We start from the raw sequence: 7,029 nt of genomic DNA on the forward strand, positions 1-7,029 counted from the left end.
ACGAGAGCATCGACGGCGAGTCGTCGACGAGGGACGTCGGCGAAAGATGTCGGTGAAGGCTGTCGGCGAAGGCCGCCGAGGGCAGCGGCGGCGAGTCGTCGACGAGGGACGTCGGCGAAAGACGTCGGCGAGGGCTGTCGGTGAAGGCCACCGAGGGCAGCGACGGTGAGTCGTCGACGAGGGCAGTGGCGGCGAGTGGTCGGCGAGGGCTGACGAGAGCAGCAACGGGGAGTTGTTGGTGAAGACAACCTCGGAGGTGGTTCCGAGATCGGATCTGCTGTCGCAGGGGCTGGTGTAGCAGCGATGAATCGTCGTCGTGGAGCAGGATGGATCTCCACGAGATTGACGATGAGAACGCGTTGTTGATTTGAGATCCATCTGGCTCGCCATGGATCAAGCGCACACCCCTACCTGCCGCGCCAACTGTCGACAGAATATGCTCGGCAGTCCACCGAGGGGTATCCCACGATGGTAGATTTGTCGGTGGGGATGCGCGTAATCAGGAATTGGATGGTGACACAAGGCGCAGAGACAGCGATTTAGACAGGTTCGGGCCTCTGATCGACGTAATACCCTACGTCCTGTGTCTTTGGTGTATTGTATTGAATACATGATGTCGAGTAGAGGACCCCTGCCTCTCCTTATATACTCTGGAGGGGCAGGGTTACAAGTAAAGTATCATATTTGGTACTATACAATGTCTTGTGGTGCACGCCGAGCAACGCCGTGCACGCCTTGATCTTGTGGGCCGGGCCACCTCCGATGGTGCGGCCCATGTCTTGGGGGCCATACCCCCACACCCTGTTATATCCGTAGAGCCATTACTTAGGTGTTAATGATTAACTATTGTGCACCAAACAGAACTGGCTAATAGCTTAGTTAATTGTTAAATAATTCTCATCTAACAACTATCTCACAAATTGAACCAACCTAGCTAGCTAATAGTCTCTAATAGAGGGAGATGATCTATAAGTTGTGGATCGAAACAGCCTCTGGCTAATACTAGCTATCAAGTTATTGGCTAGCTAGCTATTAGTAGCTAATGGACTCAAACAGACTCTTAATTAATATTCTCTCCATATTCTAAATTATAAGATGTTTTAGCTTTTCTAGATACATGGATTTTACTATGTACTCAGATATACATTATGTCTAGATACACAGGAAAAATAATGTACCTAAAAAGTCAAATGTCTTACCATTTGAAACAGAGAGAGTAATTAAGTGCATATGTCTTATCAATCTTATATGCTTGCACTTTTTTTACCATATAGTAGGAAATCAAACTGCTTCTCACCTGCGGCTCCATTTTTCTACGACCGTAGTGTGGGCCCAGACCCTTTTACCTTGGCCATAGGTGGAGCGCAGACGCGGGCCACAACTAGGGGTGGCCGCGTGGACGATGATAGGATCTAGTAGTCTGTTCGCTTGATCGTATTTGGCTTATAAGCCATGGTTTATCAGCCAACGAATAGTATTTTTCTTTCTCACCAAGTCAGCCAACAGTACTTTCAGTCATGGCTTATAAGCCAAACCAGCCCAAACGAACAGGGCGTAGATGGCTAGATAGGATGAACAGCCTATAAAAATTTCTCTATAAACTTCACAAACATAGCAAAGGAGATTAGTAAAATAGTAAGCCCTAATAGCAACTACTATGCTATCTAATTCACCCAAGCAAGCCTCTAAACAAGACTAGTAGCCATTGAATTCTAGTCTAAATCACAACACCACACAAGAGCTACTAGCTACACAAAGCTAAACTAGAGAGCTACAAAAGAGTGCAATTGACAACTAGTTAATTACTACTACAACTAAAACTACACTACGCTAGCAAGCTACCACTACAGGCAACTAGCACACAAACACAAGGTATGAAAAGTAAAGCAAGTGTGCTAAGTACAGTGAAAAGTTGGAAATGTTTTCTGGAAAACAGATAAAAGGAAAAGGCAGGGATAGGCTGGGCTTCACTTGCGGTGGTGCTGGCCCAACAGCAAGGAAGAAGGGTGCCGAGTTGGGCCGTTTGGCCGGTTTCGGCCCAAGTCGGGTAGGCTACAGGGCTGGTTTGTCCACAGGAGGAACGAGGTGGCCTGCTGGGCTGCTTCGGCTGTGGCTTTGCGCGTGGGCCTGAGTGGGTTGATATGGTGTAACATCCCCGGTTTTTGTGCAACAAAAAATACGAGCTTTTTAAATTTTTTCCTGCAATGTGTGGATCATGTGGCCTCTAGGTCAAACTTTAGTCAAACCTAGGAGAGCTTACCGATAAATTGTTGCATTCATATAGCATTGATTGTAGGAGAGTGCGTGCGTTCTTGAGTTGGTTTGGGCTTTGAGTTTTGTCTTGAAGTTTGGAGTGCACAAATCCGTAGCAATTCCCCTCGGGTCCTTTTTGGGATTCCTCCCAACACCAAAAGCTTCCACCTTTCCCTTCTCGTTGACGATTTCATGGCTGAGACCGGCCTTCATGCCACTGTTCTTCACCGTCGCAGGGAAGCCTCGGCCTTGCTGCACCATTTCTTAGGTGCCGGACATCGACATCTACCTCGCCGGAGCTCCAACCACCTCCCGGTCGCCAGCTGCCGCGTCCAGTTGAGCAGCAGCCACCTCCTAGCCTCCTGCTGCCACGTTCGGCCAGCAGCAGCCGCGCCTCGGCCACATGCAGCAAGCTACAGCCAAGCCGCAGCAAGCTGCAGCCGGCTAGCTGCAAGCAGCAGCTAGCCGAGAGTGGCAGCAGCAAGCCTACAGCAGCCCCTCTCCACAACAAGGTCAAATCCCTCCAACTTTTGCCGACGTCGTCCCCGACGTCAAACCTCCTTTTTATTGTCGTTCATGCTTATCTATGCATCTTTTTATCATCTATACTTGTTCATACACTTGATACATGATCTATGTATCTATCTATCTATGCCAGTGTCGTGCCTTCGTGCCGGTCTATCTCTTATGCTATGGTGTCTACCTCTTGTGCTATGGAAATGTGCTACTCTAGTTGTTGTTTGTATTGTTGGTTCTTTGTGTGTTTGTGTTGCTGTCTATGGACCGAGCCTTTGAGCTGGTCGAGGGATCGTACCTCGTTTGAATGTTTCAGTCGTGGGTTCGTCCTGCCATGGCCGTGATGCCGAGAGTAACTTGACCCCTAGTTTTTAGTTGACTTCGTAGTGCCGTGTTCGTTGTCCCCTCCTACGGCTTTAGGACGTGGCCACCATGGGCTCGATATCAGTGCACATCCTACCCGCGCATGATGAGCCCATCTTGACCTAGTCTATGGAAGACGAACTAGGGGGCGACCGTCATGGAACTCACGGAAGCCAACCCATGTGGGTAAAGCTCATGACCACTAGTTGCCTTGCTATCATCATCAGGCTCTACCTCTTTTGCTCTTTGCTCTCTGTTGATGGTAGTTAACAATCATTATAAACCATCAATGAAACTTGTATAAGGGCATAAATATGATCACAAACAAAGGTCTAGGGGTTTAAACTATTAAATTTCATGAGTTTTGGTGAATCTGTATTTTCTGCAGGGTTTATCCAGAAAACCATCAAGGTGGACCTACATGTTAGAATTAATCGCGCTTATCCGCCATGAAATGGACACCAGAAGACTCGAGAGGACTCCAAACCGAAGCGGGCAGCGAGGCGCTGCTAGGTAGGGCCAGCCGGCCCCACCTATAGGCCGCTCAACCCCTAGGGCCCACTGTCAGCCTCCGCGTTGCAATGTTAGTTCTCCACTGCCTCCTAGGTTGCATCTACGTAGTCCTTTAAGTCGGTTTGATCCAAGGGCTCATGATGGATGCTCCGGCCTATATATACCAGCCCCTGTCACCCCCCAGGCATAACTCCGATCATCAAGTCATTTGAGAAGACAGAAACCCTAATCATCCTCAGAGCTCCACCATATTCTAGGGCATAGCTAGTTAGGCTAGGTCTAGAGGGAGGCAAGCAGGCTTCGCTTGGATTCCCAATCTTGTCAAGAGCGTGGTTTGGTATAATCTTTGTACCCCCTCTCTTTTGTATCTCCATTACTTTTATATGCTTGCTACAATTGTTATGACAACAATAGTATTCATCTCATTTATGTTCTTCATTATGATGTTCATCATCTACTTTGATTATATGATTAGTATAATTGGATTATCATCATATTCATACATAAGTTCGTATAGCGCTCACTCTAAAGTACACAGGGTGAGTGGTCGACATTGTGTAAGCATGGTGCTTATACATTGTTTACCTGCAGATACACTCAATATTCTGGGTCATGTGGTAGATCGCGGATGTGATACTCCCGTTGAGTCATTTGTAGTCCACTCCCCGAATATAGTTTTGCAAGTAGGATGCGGTTACGACGGAAGAGAAGCTCTGTTCTTAATTTACCTTAGTAATATCCCTTATATGTAGATATGAAGTTGATCTTAGCAATGATTACTAGGTGTAATTGCACTAATCAATGTATGTTTGACTTGTAATTAAGAATGACTTAGGAATTAATCCTCTAATATTCTACCTGACCATGCTAATGCCATAGAAAGGAGTACTATGAGTGATTTGTCATTATCATTGATCAATACTTATCATATACATATCTTATCTTATGACTTACCTCTATTGTGAGTAGATTTTTGGTTATGGTTTACTTCTCCATCAATAGTATAAGTTATCAATACATGTCCATGCTAGAACTTCCCTGTGGTAAAAATATAAACAACAATACCTGGAATACGCTCGGATGAAGTGCTACAATGGTATATTATCTGTGCACTTGCAAATTCCTTTTTATTCATATCTATATATTCTTTCTAGTCACATGAAATGATAAAGAACTACTTAGTATCATTCTTGTAGTAATGCTAGGTAAAACCAACAAGCATCTCTGGCACCATCATTAGGGATGACAACCTAGTACAAGTAATGCTAAGAGATGTAGGCATATAATAGGTGGCTACTTAAAACAAGTGACAAGTTAATAAATACCAACAATCATTTCTAGCGCCGTTGCCGGGGACGGTAGCTAGGCAAAGGAAGTATTGATAAACTTATACTTATTGATGTGAGAGAAATAACCATTGACCTCTGCTCAAATAGGCTTCCCCTTGCTTTGTCTACTTTTGTATCTTATGTAGGGTAATGTATGACCGGTTTTGACCTTTTGACGAACTACGTTGAAGATCCAGAAGCATTAATCAGGAGAACTAAAGCTAAACTCAAGAAAGTCTCAGCTTTAGATTCGGAAGACAACCAGACAAGGCAAAGCTTAACACCAGAATTCGAAGCCATGGCTAACAAGACTCTCTACGAGTTCTTTGCTCCAACTACGGCCAACATCCGTACTAGACTGGCGGTCAATGTCGGAGATAATGGATTTGAGCTCAAGCCAGCTCTCATCAACATGGTGTAAGCTAGCCAGTTTTGTGGGAAGGCACATGAAGATGCGAGTGCCCATCTCCAACACTTCTTGGAGATCTGCAACTCTTTCACCATCAAAGGAGTAACCAGAGACGCCATACTACTTCGCCTCTTCCCATTCTCACTCCTAGGGAAGGCAAAGCAATGGTTCTATGCCAACAAAGATAGAAACACTACATGGGATAACTGCTCCACTGCCTTTCTAGTTAAGTTCTTTCCCATAGGCAAGACCAATGCTTTGCGTGGGAGAATTTTAAGTTTTCAACAGCAACATGATGAATCTATCCCTGAGGCTTAGAAATGCTTTCAAGACTACATATCAGAATGTCCTCATCATGGGATGGAGAATTGGCTACTCATGCAGACTTTCTACCACGGGTTGACCAGTAGTACCCTTAAGACTATGGATGCTGCTGCTGGAGATGCCTTCTTGTCACTCACTATCCCAGCTGCAACAACTCTAGTGGAGAAGATGGCCTCCAACCAAGATTGGAATGAAGAACGTGTTTAGACCCGTAAGAGAGGTGGAGGTATGCATCAACTCAAGGAGGTAGACATGTTGTCTGCTAAGATGGACCTACTGATGAAGAAGCTCGAGGACCGAGCTAATGAGAAGCAAGAAGTCATGCACATTCATGATTCCCGCATGACATGTGAAGTATGTGGCAACACTGGGCATTCAGGGAACAGTTGTCCTGAAACCCAAGAGGATGTGAACTTTGTCAACAACTACTACTACTTTTGTCCTCAATAGAATCAAGGATGGAAAAAGCAAAAGAGGCCAAACTACCAAGGTAATTACCAAGTTAACCCTCAAGGTAATAATTATAATAATTTCAATCAACCACCTTTGAGAGAATTGATTTCTGGCCAAGCTAAAATAATGGAGAATTTATATAGAAAGATAGCTTCCAATGATAAAATTTTAGAAAACATAAATAATAGAATTGATAGCCTTGCTTTTGCCATTAAGAACCAGTATAGCTTTAATAAAATGATAGAATCACAAATAGCTCAGCTGGCGGCTGTTGTTCCTCTGTCCGACAAAGGTAAGATTCTGGGGCAGTCAGAAGATCTAAAAACTACAAATCTTGTCGATATTCACAATGCAGCTTACTACTATATGGAGCCATCAACGAGAAGGTGGATAGATTATACCTTGCTCGACAAGAAAGATGACCCTAGGAGACCTATCATCCCCATCACCATTAGACCTCACATTTCCAGGAAGCTGTCTGTGACTTTGAGGTGAGTGTCAACATCATGCCTAAGGTAATTTATGAGAAAATTTTAGGAGATCCTTTGTTGTACACAAATATGCGTTTACAGCTTGCAGATCAATCACTCTACTTCCCCAAGGGAATTCTTGAAGACGCCATCATATGAGTGGGAAGCTCATATGTCCCCGTAGACTTTGTGGTTTTGGAGACAGGTGGAGATGAAAGGGCACCCATCATTTTGGGCCAACCTTTCCTAAGCACCGCAAAAGCCATCGTCTACGCGAACAGTGCCAAGATCTGTTTTACAATCAAGGATAAGAAGGAACAATTCTCTTTCAAGAACTGCATCTTGCAATCTCCTAGTCATCCACAAAAGGCATACCTACTTGAAGAAACAACAATTACCA

The 7,029-nt window shown here is 44.8% G+C and overlaps 1 non-coding gene across 1 annotated transcript; it reads right to left on the reverse strand.

Moving 5' to 3' along the window:
• Positions 1-5,635: 5,635 nt before the first annotated feature.
• Positions 5,636-5,744, reverse strand: LOC136490424 (small nucleolar RNA R71). Its single transcript, XR_010767715.1, has one exon. It is a non-coding gene; the product is annotated as a small nucleolar RNA R71 (small nucleolar RNA).
• Positions 5,745-7,029: the final 1,285 nt, after the last annotated feature.

This window comes from Miscanthus floridulus, chromosome 10 (genome assembly GCF_019320115.1).
Source record: "Miscanthus floridulus cultivar M001 chromosome 10, ASM1932011v1, whole genome shotgun sequence".
NCBI classification, from domain to species: domain Eukaryota; kingdom Viridiplantae; phylum Streptophyta; class Magnoliopsida; order Poales; family Poaceae; genus Miscanthus; species Miscanthus floridulus.